Below are 16,060 nucleotides of genomic sequence, written 5' to 3'. Positions count from 1 at the left end.
GAGAGGCCAGAGAAGGAAGACAGCTGACAGGTAAGTGCAAATTTTGCTGCTGCAGCCAGGTATGCAGGTTGTAGATGGGAGAGAGAGAGAGAGAGCCCAGGCTGGAGCAGGAGTCAGCAAGGTAAGTATCATTGGTGTCAGTGGAAGGGATAGTGCCCCATCATTTGTGTCACTAATACCAACGATGGGGCACTATTCCTCCCCCCACTGACACCAACGATGAGACAGTATTCCTCCCCCCACTGACACCAACGATGAGACAGTATTCCTCCCCTCACTGACACCAACGATGGGGCACTATTCCTCCCCCCACTGACACCAACGATGGGGCACTATTCCTCCCCCCACTGACACCAACGATGGGGCACTATTCCTCCCCCCACTGACACCAACGATGGGACACTATTCCTCCCCCCACTGACACCAACGATGGGGCACTATTCCTCCCCCCACTGACACCAACGATGGGGCACTATTCCTCCCCCCACTAACGCCAACGATGGGGCACTATTCCTCCCACTAACGCCAACGATGGGGCACTATTCCTCCCACTGACACCAACGATGGGGCACTATTCCTCCCCCCACTAACGCCAACGATGGGGCACTATTCCTCCCCCCACTAACGCCAACGATGGGGCACTATTCCTCCCCCCACTGACACCAACGATGGGGCACTATTCCTCCCCCCACTAACGCCAACGATGGGGCACTATTCCTCCCACTAACGCCAACGATGGGGCACTATTCCTCCCACTAACGCCAACGATGGGGCACTATTCCTCCCACTGACACCAATGATGGGGCACTATTCCTCCCACTGACACCAACGATGGGGCACTATTCCTCCCACTGACACCAACGATGGGGCACTATTCCTCCCACTCATACCAATGATGGGGCACTATTCCTCCCACTGATACCAATGATGGGGCACTATTCCTCCCACTCATACCAATGATGGGGCACTATTCCTCCCACTCATACCAATGATGGGGCACTATTCCTTCCACTGACACCAATGATGGGGCACTATTCCTCCCACTCATACCAATGATGGGGCACTATTCCTCCCACTGACACCAATGATGGGGCACTATTCCTCCCACTCATACCAATGATGGGGCACTATTCCTCCCACTGACACCAATGATGGGGCACTATTCCTCCCACTCATACCAATGATGGGGCACTATTCCTTCCACTGACACCAATGATGGGGCACTATTCCTCCCACTCATACCAATGATGGGGCACTATTCCTTCCACTGACACCAATGATGGGGCACTATTCCTCCAACTGATACTAATGATGGGGCGCTGTTCCCTCCACTGACACCAATGATGGGGCACTATTCCTCCCACTGACACCAATGATGGGACACTATTCCTCCCACTGATACCAATGATGAGGCACTATTCCTCCCACTGACACCAATGATGAGGCACTATTCCTCCCACTGACACCAATGATGGGGCACTATTCCTCCCACTGACGCCAATGATGAGGGACTATTCCTCCCACTGACACCAATGACGGGGCACTATTCCTCCCACTGACACCAATGACGGGGCACTATTCCTCCCACTGACACCAATGACGGGGCACTATTCCTCCCACTGATACCAATGATGATGCACTATTCCTCCCACTGACACCAATGATGGGACACTATTCCTCCCACTGACACCAATGATGGGGCACTATTCCTCCCACTGACACCAATGATGGGGCACTATTCCTCCCACTGACACCAATGATGGGGCACTATTCCTCCCACTGACACCAATGATGGGGCACTATTCCTCCCACTGACACCAATGATGGGACACTATTCCTCCCACTGACACCAATGATGGGGCACTATTCCTCCCACTGATACCAACGATGGGACACTATTCATCCCACTGACATCAGTGATGGGGCGCTAGTCCTCCCACTGCAAAATTACAGTTATGAAGTAGCAACGAAAATAATTTTATGGTTGGGGGTCACCACAACATGAGGAACTGTATTAAGGGGTCGCGGCATTAGAAAGGTTGAGAACCACTGATTTAAAGGGTGTCTCTGCCCATGTTGAGTGCTGACTGGTCTTCAGCTGTTCCCCGTTTCCTGCTTGTTCCTGTGCGATTCCCTTGTTGCTGACCCGGCTTGTTCCTGACCTGACTCTGATTACTCTCCTGCTTGATACTGGTTCCTGACTTTGGCTCTGCTCCTGACTTTGGCTCTGCTCCTGACTTTGGCTCTGCTCCTGACTTTGGCTCTGCTCCTGACTTCGGCTCTGCTCCTGACTTCGGCTCTGCTCCTGACTTCGGCTCTGCTCCTGACTTCGGCTCTGCTCCTGATTTTGTACCTCGCTGTCCGCCTGTTGATGACCCCAGCTATTCCTATGACACTGCTCCTGTCTCTCACCCTCGCTTCCTGCTTTGCTCTGGTGCACACCTGGCGACAGGGACGGACTGACCATTTGGAAACTCAGGCACTGCCCGAGGGCCCGGGGTCAGTAAGGGGCCCCATGAGATGCCCCTGGTACCTTTTTTAATAGGCATTTTTGAGTTTGAACAAGGACACAGGGGCCCCATGATCCCCTATTGCCCGGGGGCCCCATGAGTTGTCAGTCCGCCCCTGCCTGGCGATCTACCATACCAGCTCTGCATGTTACTACTGTGCCTGAATCGGAGGTTCATCAGTCTTCCAAAGTCATCATCTGCAAGAGCTGCAAACAACATCTACTGGCGCTCTTGTCCCCCCGGTCCCTAGACACCCTCTGTTCCACCTCCAGTGGGGTCAGGGCGAGTGACACAAGTGAGGCCGACCTCGTCATTTCAGTCTCCTATCAGGTACGTGACACTTGGGTATGATGCTTACCCAATCTCACTTTGGGGAAGAGTTACCGCCTATGATTTTTTTGCTGCCTGAGCTCAGAATTTTTCTTTCTATTCGGGTGACAACTGTCAAATTATGGATTTCACCCCAATCTTTGCCCTGGAGATGGAGGTAAAAATGCAACAGAGGTTCTTACCCTTTCACATTCAACTTACTATAAAAAAGTTTGGGCTGAAGTTTCACTGAAACAAATTTGTTCCATAGAGAATATTTTATAGGAATTACAGTATATACAGTTGCAAGAAAAAGTATGTGAACCCCTTGGGATTACGTGGAGTTTTGCATGAATTGGGCATAAAATGTGCTCTGAACGTCATCTAAGTCACAACAATAGAAGAACACAGTCTGCTGAACATAATACTACACAAACATTAGATGTTGCCATGGTTTAATTACACATAACATGTAAACATTCACAGTGCAGGGAGGAAAAAGTATGTGAGGCCCTAGCTTAATGACTTCTCCCAGAGCTAATTGGAGCCAGGAGTGAGCCAACCTTGACTCCAATCAGTGTGATGATATTGGATGTTTTGCTGACAGCTGTCCTGCCCTTAAAAAAACACACACCTGTTTTGGGTTTACTGGTTTCAAGATGCACTGTCTGATGTGAACCATGCCTCGCAGAAAAGAGCTCTCAGAAGACCTACGATCAAGAATTGTTGACTTGCATGAAGCTGGAAAGGGTTACAAAAGTATCTCCTTGAGCCTTGATGTTCATGTGTCCACGGTAAGACAGACTGTCTACAAATGGAGAAAGTTTAGCACTGTTGCTACTCTCCCTAGGCATGGTCGTCCTGTAAAAATGACTGCAAGAGCACAGCGCAGAATGCTGCATGAGGTAAAGAAGAATCCCAGAGTGTCAGCTAAAGACCTACAGAAATCTCTGGCACATGCTAACATTTTTGTTGACACATCTACAATAAGGAAAACATTAAACAAGAATGGAGTACATGGGAGGACACCACGGAGGAAGCCATTGCTGTCCAAAAAGAATATTGCAGCACGTTTGAAGTTTGCAAAAGAGCACCTGGATGTTCCACAGCACTACTGGCAAAATATACTGTGGACAGATGACACCAAGATTGAGTTGTTTGGGAAGAACACACAACACTATGTGTGGAGAAAAAAAGGCACAGCACACCAACATCAAAACCTCATCCCCACTGTGAAACATGGCGGAGGGAGCATCATGGTTTGGGGCTGCTTTGCTGCTTTAGGGCCTGGACGGATTGTTGTCATTGATGGGAAAATGAATTCCAGAGTTTATCAAGACATTTTGCAGGAAAACGTACGACCATCTGTCCGCCAACTGAAGCTCCGCAGAGGATGGGTGATGCAACAGGACAATGACCCAAAGAATACAAGAAATTCAACAAAACAATGGCTGCAACAGCACAGAATACGCCTTCTGGAGTGGCCCAGTCAGAGTCCTGACCTCAACCCCATTGAAATGCTGTGGCATGACCTTAAGAGAGCGATTCACACCAGACATCCCAAGAATATTGCTACACTGAAACAGTTTTGTGAAGAGGAGTGGTCCAAAATGACTCCAGACCGTTGTGCAGGTCTGATCTGCAACTACAGGAAATGTTTGGTTGAGGTTATTGCTGCCAAAGGAGGGTCAACCAGTTATTAAGTCCAAAGGTTCACATACTTTTTCCTCCCTGCACTGTGAATGTTTACATGTTATGTGTAATTAAACCATGGCAACGTCTAATGTTTGTTAGTATTATGTTCAGCAGACTGTGTTCTTCTATTGTTGTGACTTAGATGACGTTCAGAGCACATTTTATGCCCAATTCATGCGAAACTCCACGTAATCCCAAGGGGTTCACATACTTTTTCTTGCAACTGTAGACTCAACGGCCACCTTCTTTAGTGCCGTAGTGTAATGTAAGTCTTTCAGTGGTTATACTGGTGTGATAGCTGCAGGCATCACCCCGGTACTGTATTCTTGGAGCCAGCGGTCAGCTCTCTTGTGAAAAGCAATCAGAGCAGCTAACTTGCTGCTCCATTGCTTTTACAATCACCAGGTGGGGACCCAAACGACCAGCCGGTGTGCCAGCTGAACAAAGCCAGAATCAGCTTTTGTTGGCTCTCCACTATGGTGACCCAGAAGCAATGACCTGTACACCTGGATGTAAATGGCACCATTTCTAAAAACTGGAAAGCATTTCAAAACGTTTTTAATATTCAAAGCAACCCCCCCATCCATCCATGTCTCTATGCTTTAGTTTGTTGTGAAATCACTTTGAAAAACACCCCATAGCATTTCTGGCTGCGGCCATCTTGGATAAGGGCAGTGAAATTGACTTCCTTCAGCTTAGGAATGCAGGCAGGAGGGTGTGCTTAGCTAAGGAAACCCCTCCTCCTCTCCTGAAAACTCCTGGGATGTATGACATCCAGGGGCGGACTGACCATTTGGAAACTCGGCACTGCCCGAGGGCCCGGGGTCAGTAGGGGGCCCCATGAGATGCGCCTGGTACCTTTTTCATAGGCTTTTTTTGAGTTTGGGCAAGGACACAGGGGCCCCATGATCCCCTATTGCCTGGGGGGGCCCCATGATTTGTCAGTCCGCCCCTGATGACATCATTTGCCTAGGCATGGAAACCAGGAAGCAACTGAAGAAATTTAAGAAAAAGCTTAAAACTAATAAATATGATATTTACCAATGCTAGCAGTATACGGATTAAAACAATTCAGTGTTGACCGCGAGAGTGAAGTTCTACTTTTATCTGAACATCCTTGAAGTTTGTAAACTTACTTTGTGAAGATCCTACACATTTCCTTCCCTGAATTCTGTGACCCGTAGTCACTATGCCCTGGGAGTAGGCACTGAGGTGTCACACATTTCAAAGAGCCCGCCTTCTGAACTGCAGAGATGCTGGGAGGAGGAGTTTCAGGAGTATAGGAATCACTGCTTGCAGGCTGCAAGGTACCATGGGACATGTAGTCCTTAGAAATGGAGGAGAAGCTGCAAAGCATGCTGGGAATCCAGGATATTATGGAAAGACCAGACAGGCAGCACTAACATGAAATGAGATTTTTTAATAAGATTATACTGGATTATCAGAAATAACTATGTTTTGTATTGTTATTACAATGCTGATGTGATAAAAGCGTATTCTGTGACCATAGAACTCTCTTGGTCCCCCTGCTTAGTCCCACAAATACCTGTTGAGTGTCAGTGAATTCCACCTATTGCAGCTTTATGTGATGGTGTGACAACAATGGTTCATTTCTCCTGAATTCAGAGCCAAGTTGTCACTCTCATGTAGGCTGTGCCTACTTGCACTACATTGGGAGGAGAACATATTTCAGGGCATGGCTATTTTTTAGGCCTGTAACTTGTCAATCAGCACCTGGTGACGCCTAGCTCCACCTATCGATTTCTGGACAGACAGCTCTGCCTCTGTTACTGAGACCCTCCACTGTGAGCTGCAGTGTCTGGGAGGAGGAGTGTGTGAGACACAAATGAAGGAGAATTTGGGTCAGTCAGGAGAATGAAAGATTTTATTTTTCTATATGAAGGATATGCATCACATAGTACCTGGATTTGGGACTTGTTAGGACTGTCTTAAGGGAGTCTTTTAATTTTACTTTAACACAGGGGTCTCCAAACTTTCAAATCCAATGACCAGTTTACTGTACTTCAGACTTTACGGGGGCCGTACCATGGTCATTGGGAGTTGAAATTGTCCTGGTGTCAGAGGGAGCAAACAGTGCATCTTTGGCATTAGTGATGTCAGTGGGAGGAACAGTGCCCCATGGATGGTGTCAGTATAAGAATAGTGCCCCATCGTTGGTGTCAGTGGGAGGAATAGTGCCCCATCATTGGTATCAGTGAGAGGAATAGTGCCCTATCATTGGTGTCAGTGGGAGGAATAGTGCCCCATCATTGGTGTCAGTGAGAGGAATAGTGCCCCATCATTGGTGTCAGTGGGAGGAATAGTGCCCCATCATTGGTGTCAGTGGGAGGAATAGTGCCCCATCATTGGTATCAGTGGGAGGAATAGTGCCCCATCATTGGTGTCAGTGGGAGGAATAGTGCCCCATCATTGGTATCAGTGGGAGGAATAGTGCCCCATCATTGGTGTCAGTGAGAGGAATAGTGCCCCATCATTGGTGTCAGTGGGAGGAATAGTGCCCCATCATTGGTGTCAGTGGGAGGAATAGTGCCCCATCATTGGTGTCAGTGGGAGGAATAGTGCCCCATCATTGGTGTCAGTGGCAGGAATAGTGTGCCATCATTGGTGTCAGTGGGAGGAATAGTGCCCCATCATTGGTGTCAGTGGGAGGAACAGTGCTCAATCATGGGCATCAGTGGGGGGATTATTGCCCCATCATTGGTGTCAGTATAAGAATTGTGCCCCATTGCTGGTGTCAGTGTAAGGAATAATGCCCCATCATTAGTATCAGTGGGAGGATTAGTGCCCCATCAATGGTATCAGTGGGAGGATTAGTGCCCCATCAATGGTATCAGTGGCAAGAATAGTTCCCCATCATGGGTGTCAGTGGGATGAAAAGCGCACCCTCATTGGTGTCAGTGGGAGGAATAGTGCCCCATCATGGGTGTCAGTGGGAGGAATAGTGCTTGATCATGGGCATCAGTGGGGGGATTACTGACCCATCATTGGTGTCAGTGGGAGGAGTAAGTGCCCATCGTTGGTGTCAGTGGGAGGAATAGTGCCCCATCATTGGTATCAGTGGGAGGAATAGTGCCCCATCATTGGTGTCAGAGGGGGGATTACTGCCCCATCATTGGTATCAGTGGGAGGAGTAAGTGCCCATCACTGGTGTCAGTGGGTGGAATAGTGTCCTGTCATTGGTATCAGTGGGTGGAATAGTGCCCCATCATCGGTGTCAGTGGGAGGAATAGTGCCCCATCATTGGTATCAGTGGGAGGAACAGTGCCCCATCATTGGTGTCAGTGGGAGGAATAGTGCCTCATCGTTGGTGTCAGTGGGAGGAAAAGTGCCCCATCATTGGTGTCAGTGGGAGGAAAAGTGCCCCATCATTGGTGTCAGTGGGAGGAGTAGTGCCCCATCGTTGGTGTCAGTGGGAGGAATAGTGCCTCATCATTGGTGTCAGTGGGAGGAATAGTGCCTCATCATTGGTGTCAGTGGGAGGAATAGTGCCTCATCATTGGTGTCAGTGGGAGGAAAAGTGCCCCATCATTGGTGTCAGTGGGAGGAATAGTGCCTCATCATTGGTGTCAGTGGGAGGAATAGTGCCTCATCGTTGGTGTCAGCAGGAGTGCCCAATTGTTGGTGTGAAGGCGAGAAATAGTGCCTTGTTGTTGTCAGTAACAGGAATTATGTCCCATTGTCAGTGTCCGTGGGAGGAATAGTGTCTTGAATCAGTGGGAATAAAAGCGCAAGGCAAGCAAAAGGCCACATCCGGCCCCCGGATCGCAGTCTGGAGACCACTTCTCTAAAACAATGCAAGTCAATGAAAACATAGGAGGAAATGGCCCCATAATACATCAAGAATCCATCAGTGGAATGGGAGTCCATTGTGATGGCTACGGCAGGTGTGCAGGTTGGGGAATTCAGGCTCGCAGATCTCCCCATCGGGGTTCCCAGGAGATATAGTGCTGCACATACCCCAAGCCATTTTGCTGTTTTCCATCCACATTCAGCCAAAGCAATCTGATATTCACGGTTTCATTTGTTTCCCCGATATTCACGGTTTCATTTGTTTCCCCGGTTACCAGCTACCTAATGATTGGAATTGCTAGGGAATTCGATTGAAACCTCGGCACTGCCAGTTGAAAGGCATTTTTCAATTTTTAATTTGAAGGCTGACGTAAAGCAATACAATTGTCTAATATATGGGCAGCATAAGAAGCTGTTGGGAATTGTAACTCCCTACCAGCTCCCAAAACTGAATTATTGGTCTTGGGTGGCTTGTCTAACGCTCTGCAGTCACGGCTCGGGAAGTCACTTTATGTATGGAGGACTTTCTCACCGAACATTTCCTTGTTTTCCAGTACAACTCAAAGCTCTAGACGAAGAAAGTCGAGCCTTCTTCATTCAGTGCATCGGGTAAGTCGGCACCCGGGGTCAGTGAGTGAGCCAGAAGACTGCCTGGAGCGCTGTCCTTTGTATGCAATGCAAAGCTCATATTAGTCCCCTCATATACAAAACACACAGATCTGCCATCTGGAAGTAACATGCAGAACACATTGCAGCTTGCAAATACTGAGACGGCCGGCAGGAGAGGAAAATGTTTTCCTTTGTTGGTAAAATTGATAATTGGTTATGTTTAAATATTTCAGTAATATCTTTCCCTTAAAGTGTTACTACCCCGGACCCCGCATTCACTATATCCGCTCTCCCCGGACCCCGCATTCACTATATCTGCTCTCCCCGGACCCTGCATTCACTATATCCGCTCTCCCCGGACCCCGCATTCACTATATCCGCTCTCCCCGGACCCCGCATTCACTATATCTGCTCTCCCCGGACCCTGCATTCACTATATCCGCTCTCCCCGGACCCCGCATTCACTATATCCGCTCTCCCCGGACCCCGCATTCACTATATCCGCTCTCCCCGGACCCCGCATTCACTATATCCGCTCTCCCCGGACCCCGCATTTACTATATCCGCTCTCCCCGGACCCTGCATTCACTATATCCGCTCTCCCCGGACCCCGCATTCACTATATCCGCTCTCCCCGGACCCCGCATTCACTATATCCGCTCTCCCCGGACCCCGCATTCACTATATCCGCTCTCCCCGGACCCCGCATTCACTATATCCGCTCTCCCCGGACCCCGCATTCACTATATCCGCTCTCCCCAGACCCCGCATTCACTATATCCGCTCTCCCCGGACCCTGCATTCACTATATCCGCTCTCCCCGGACCCCGCATTCACTATATCCGCTCTCCCCGGACCCTGCATTCTCTATATCCGCTCTCCCCGGACCCCGCATTCCCTATATCCGGTCTCCCCGGACCCCGCATTCACTATATCCGGTCTCCCCGGACCCTGCATTCACTATATCCGCTCTCCCCGGACCCTGCATTCTCTATATCCGCTCTCCCCGGACCCCGCATTCCCTATATCCGGTCTCCCCGGACCCCGCATTCACTATATCCGGTCTCCCCGGACCCTGCATTCACTATATCCGCTCTCCCCGGACCCTGCATTCACTATATCCCCTCTCCCCGGATCCTGCATTCTCACCCTAGGACAGTAAGGGTTGGATTTACTAAAGGCAAATAAACTGTGCACTTTACAAGTGCGGTTACTCTACTCTTAGTAAATGTGGTAAAGCTCTACTTCACAAAGAATACCCAATCACATGCAAGCCATGAGTTTCTAAACTCAAACACTGAAGCCCCAATTTCAGCTTTGTAATCCATGCTGTTGGTCTTAGCAGTGAAAACCTGGCAGGGCTCTAACCCTCCCCCACCCCAAAAAAAAGTGTGGGCACTGGATACACTTTAAGTTTAATTGAATGTTTAAAACTTTTTTTCCTATTTTTTTCTTATGAGGCATGGCAGTTATTTAAAGCAGAACTATAGGCAAAACTTTAGTTTTGCATTTTGGATAGAGTAAGGGAGGGTTATAGCCCCTGTCAGGTTTTTTTTTCACCATCTGTGTCCCATGGTAGAGATTTTCCTTCGCTTCCTGTCCCATAGCCAAACAGGAAGTGAGAGGAGACCCCATGGTAGAGATTTTCCTTCACTTCCTGCCCCATAGCCAAACAGGAAGTGAGAGGAAATTCCATGGTAGAGATTCTCCTTCACTTCCTGTCCCATAGCCAAACAGGAAGTGAAAGGAAATCCCATGGTAGAGATTTTCCTACACTTCCTGCCCCATAGCCAAACAGGAAGTGAGAGGAAATCCCATGGTAGAGATTTTCCTTCACTTCCTGCCCCATAGCCAAACAGGAAGTGAGAGGAAATCCCATGGTAGAGATTTTCCTTCACTTCCTGCCCCATAGCCAAACAGGGAGTGAGAGGAACTCCCATGGTATTTTCCTTCACTTCCTGTCCCATAGCCAAACAGGGAGTGAGAGGAACTCCCATGGTATTTTCCTTCACTTCCTGTCCCATAGCCAAACAGGAAGTGAGAGGAAATCCCATGGTAGAGATTTTCCTTCACTTCCTGCCCTATAGCCAAACAGGAAGTGAGAGGAAATCCCATGGTAGAGATTTTTCTTCACTTCCTGCCCCATAGCCAAACAGGAAGTGAGAGGAAATCCCATGGTAGAGATTTTCCTTCACTTCCTGCCCTATAGCCAAACAGGAAGTGAGAGGAAATCCCATGGTAGAGATTTACCTACACTTCCTGCCACACAGCCAAACAGGAAGTGAGAGGAAATCCCTGCAAATTAAAGGAATACCTTGGGGACCCCCGGGTCATCAGAACTAGTTTCCCCCTTGGAAGATTCCCCTCTTATTACCTTTCTGGGGACAACCCAAAATTTGGGACTTTTACCTTCACGTTCAATGATCATGGAAAACAGGACAGATAGAGAGGGGGAATCGCCGTAATGGACAGAGACAGCAATAAAAAAAACTGACCGGGGTTCTAGTCCCTCTCCACTCCATCCAAAACTGGACAAAGTTTTGCCATTAGTTGTACTTTAATATTTATTTAATGGTGTAAATATTCTGAAATGACACAACAAAACGCAAGCTCGGCTCCTATGTTTTACCACCCGTTATTTGGCAATAAACCCCACCTATAAATCCTACATATTACTAATCGCTTTATTACGGCCTGTAATTACATTTGCAATTGAATTCCAGAGGTGAGTGTGGTGCAGAGGGTAGAGATGAGGCGGTGTTGTCGCATTCTGCGTTCAGACGAAGCGGTGGGAAGGAGTTGTAAGAACAGCAGGTTGCCACGGCGATGATGGATCGGTGGCAGTTTCCAGAGCCCTAACAACGTTAAAATCATGCTGTTTTTCAAGTGGAATGTTCCTCGAGGGATGGGCGCAATTTTACTGTAGCTATTACAAAAAGGAAAGTAGGGCGCCTACCGAGATCGCTGGAGGGGGGGGGGGGGGGGCGGCGCGGTGATTTATGCAGAGAGCTGTGGAGGTAAAGCGCGGGGAACTTGGGAAACATAAAGGTGACAAAATAGAACTGCCAACCTACGTATTACAGGACTAAAGGAGAACTCTGCTGTCATGGAAAATCTAAAGCCCAGCTGAAGCCTCCGTATTTACAGCGGGTATAGAAAAGAATCACTCCCCTTTAAAACAGTCACATTTTGCTGCTTTTCAGCCTGAAAATGAAGACAGACACCATTTTTGTTTTATCCAACTGTATTTACTGAGTCATGTCAGACATGTCAGAAATTTTTTTTTTTAAATTAAAAAACAGAATCGCTGAGTTGGAAAAAGGATCCCCTCCCCCACCCCTTGTGCCAATATTCTGTTGAACCATCTTTTGCTTTAATTTCAGCCTTTAGTCTGTTGGGATGTCTCTACTAATTTTGCACCTCTTTGCAGAACGGCTCAAGTTCAGTGACATTTCACAGTGACCGTTTGTGGACTGCAGACTTCAAGTCATTCCACAGATTATCAATGGGATTTAACCACCTCCCGCCAGCCATATAAGGCAATGACGGGCGCAAGGCGGTTCCTCCCATTCTAACTGCGCATGCGCGGCTCCGGGGGCGCGCGGCGTGGCGATCGGCATTGCGCTGTGTCCCTCGGACACAGCGGATCACCGATCAACGGAAAGAACCGAAGATTTCGGCTCGGTCAAGTGATCAGCTGTGTCCAATAACAGGTGATCACATGTACATAGGGAAATGTCGGTTATCGGCATTGCTCTCCTCACGAGCTGTCACACTGACAGAGGAGAGGAGCAGAGAGCCGGTAATCGGCATTCCTCAGAGGGGACATCTACACTGATCATCAGTGTGCCCTGATGATCAGTGTAGCCCCAGCAGTGTTACCTGTCAGTGCTCATCAGTGCCACATCAATGCCACATATCAGTGCCTACCATTGCACATCAAGGCAACATATCAGTGTCCATCTGAGCTGCCTTTCAGTGCCACCTATCAGTGCCAGTCAGTGCCACTTATCAATGCCAGTCAGTGCTGCCAATCAGTGCCGTCTATCAGTGCCAGTCAGTGCCGACTATCAGTGCGCATCAGTGCTGCCTATCAGTGCCACCTAACAGTGCCAGTCAGTGCCGCCTATCAGTGCCAGTCAGTACCATATATGAGTGCTGCCTTTCAGTGCCCATCAGTGATGCCTATCAATGCCACCTACCAGTGCCTCCTCATCAGTGCCCATCACTGCAACCTCATTAGCGCACATCAGTGAAGGAGAAAAATCACTTATTTACAACATTTTTAAACAAAAACTAAGAAAAAACTATTTTTTTCAAAATTTTCATTTATTTTTGATTTGTTTAGCAAAAAATAAAAAACCCCGAGGTGATTAAATTCCAACAAAGGAAAGCTCTATCTGTCTCAAAAAAAGTAAAAATTTCATATGGGTACAGTGTTGCATGACCGCGCAATTGTCATTCAAAGTGCGACAGCGCTGAAAGCTGAAAATTGGCCTGGACTGGAAGGGGGCAGAAGTGCCCTGTAGGCGAGGGGTTAAAGCCCGACATACACGGGTCAAATTCCAAAAGAACTTTCTTTCGAAAAACTAAATAAAAATAAAAATCGGCCGATTTTTGCACCATTAGTGGGTTAATTGGTCGGCCGTTTTTTGGGGTTTTGGCACATTTGTTTTATCGCTAAAGTTGGAAAAAAATTGCCCGATTTTGCCGATCGGCCAATTTTCCCGGCAATGATGGGGAAATCGGCCGATTGTTTTACCGATAAAAAAATCTGCGCATGAGCCGTGACCTGCAAGAAGAAGAAGAAAAAGAAGAAAAGAAGAAGAATTCCAGTCCGCTATTATATTTTATATGAAAAGTCTTGCGGTTGCAACAATGTATCTATTTGTATCCGAATAAAAACATCTGTATCCGAAATGGATACAAATGGATACAAATGGATACAAATGGATACATTGTTGCAACCGCAAGACTTTTCATGTCAAATATAATAGCGGAGCTCTCTGCAGGGACAGAAGTAATTAAATGCCGGCCGTAGACGGGACGAAAATCGGCTGATTTTTTTAGCGTTTGGTGGTAACGTCGGCCGATCGAGCGACTGATTTTTTTTTTTTTTTTTTAAATAAAAAAACAGCTGGTTTTCGACCCGTCTATGGCCTGCATAACTCTTTCCAAAATGAAAGAAAATTTTTTTCTGCCTTACCACACAATCCCAGCCCCACTATAAGACGCTGATCATCACCATTCCCAGTATAGCTGCCTAAATATACACTTTTTGGGATTTTTTTTTTACAAAGACATATAGCAGAATACATTTTGGTCTAAATTTATGAAGAAATTAGATTTTTTACCTTTTTTTGGGATATATTTTATAGCAGAAAGTAGAAAATATCATTTTATTTTCACAATTTTTGGTATTTCTTCGTTTATATAATTTAAAATAAAAAACCCAGTGATGGTCAATTACCACCAAAAAGAAAGCTCTATTTGCATGAAAACAAATTCTATCAATTCCACCTGGGTACTGTGTTGCATGACCGAGTAATTGCCAGTTAGGCTCCATGCACACTAGCATTTTTTTAAGCTAAAAAAATTCTGGGAAAATTGCTAGTATAAAAACGCTGGTAATAGCATTTTTAGTAGCGTTTTAGCAGTGTTCAGAAGCGTTTAGGAGAATTAGAGTTTTATTAGGGTTTTTACAGTACATGTAGAGGAAAAAAAAAAGCTGTTAGGAGCGTTCTAGTAGAGTTTAGCGTTTTTTTTCTGCTAAAAAAAAAACGCTCAAAAAAACTTCAAAAACAATTTTTTTCTGCTTCTAGACCAGCCTTTCTCAACCAGGGTGCCTTGAGGTTTCTTCGGGGGTGCCTTGCCAAAATGTCTAAAAATTGTCCAAAACTCTATACAATCCAGCGGGGGGGGGGACAGGCCTGCCTTTTAATAGCAAAAAGCCCCAGGTTTCCATTGTTCACCATTACGACCTTCTAGCCGCCGGCGTCCTGACAACCAATGACATCATCAGTTAAGGAGGATGTCAGCCCCCTGCACAACATCCTAGTTTGACCCTCCCCTGCCCCTCTTCATCAGTGCTGGGGTCACCATAGCTCAGTGATGGAGAAAAATTTATGGAGAAGAGAAACATAGGAATACTAGTCAGTACCAGTGTGCAAAATTGTATTTGATTTGGAAGAATAAATCACCTCTAATGGTGTCCTACGTGTGTGGATGTTGACACATTCTGTATTAGAATATTTTTTTACATTTTAGAATGGGGTGCCTCAAGACTGTTCCTAATTTTAAAGGGTGCCTTGGACTGTCCATAATTTGAAAGGGTGCCTCGGGACTGTCCATAATTTGAAAGGGTGCCTTGGACAGTCCATAATTTGAAAGGGTGCCTTGGGACTGTCTATGATTTTAAAGGGTGCCTCAAGACTGTCCCTAATTTTAAAGGGTGCCTCAAGACTGTCCCTAATTTTAGAGGGTGCCTCGGGATGTCCCTAATTTTAAAGGGTGCCTCGGGACTGTCCATAATTTTAAAGGGTGCCTCGGACTGTCCCTAATTTTAAAGGGTGCCTCGGGACTATCCATAATTTTAAAGGGTGCCTCGGACTGTCCATAATTTTAAAGGGTGCCTCGGGACTATCCATAATTTTAAAGGGTGCCTCGGGACTGTCCATAATTTTAAAGGGTGCCTCGGGACTGTCCATAATTTTAAAGGGTGCCTCGGACTGTCCCTAATTTTAAAGGATGCCTTGGGACTGTCCATGATTGTAAAGGGTGCCTCAGGACTGTCTATGATTGTAAAAGGGTGCCTCAGGACTGTCCATAATTTTAAAGGGTGCCTCAAGACTGTCCCTAATTTTAAAGGGTGCCTCGGACTGTCCCTAATTTTAAAGGATGCCTCGGGACTGTCCATGATTGTAAAGGGTGCCTCAGGACTGTCTATGATTGTAAAGGGTGCCTCAGGACTGTCCATAATTTTAAAGGGTGCCTCAGGACTGTCCATAATTTTAAAGGGTGCCTCGGACTGTCCATGATTTTAAAGGGTGCCTCAGGACTGTCTATGATTGTAAAGGGTGCCTCAGGACTGTCTATGATTTTAAAGGGTGCCTCAAGACTGTCCCTAA

The 16,060-nt window shown here is 47.2% G+C and overlaps 1 protein-coding gene across 1 annotated transcript in view; it reads right to left on the bottom strand.

Moving 5' to 3' along the window:
* LOC149435973 (glutamate receptor-interacting protein 2-like) overlaps positions 1-16,060 on the bottom strand; it is a gene marked incomplete at its 3' end in the record, with an annotated part of 253,129 nt that overhangs the window by 222,303 nt on the left and 14,766 nt on the right. The window lies entirely within an intron of this gene.

Source organism: Staurois parvus, unplaced genomic scaffold (genome assembly GCF_062004578.1).
Source record: "Staurois parvus isolate SC_StPar_1 unplaced genomic scaffold, SC_StPar_1.0 ptg001436l, whole genome shotgun sequence".
Classification (NCBI taxonomy): Eukaryota; Metazoa; Chordata; class Amphibia; order Anura; family Ranidae; genus Staurois; species Staurois parvus.
This window is presented reverse-complemented; position numbering and strand designations above follow the sequence as displayed.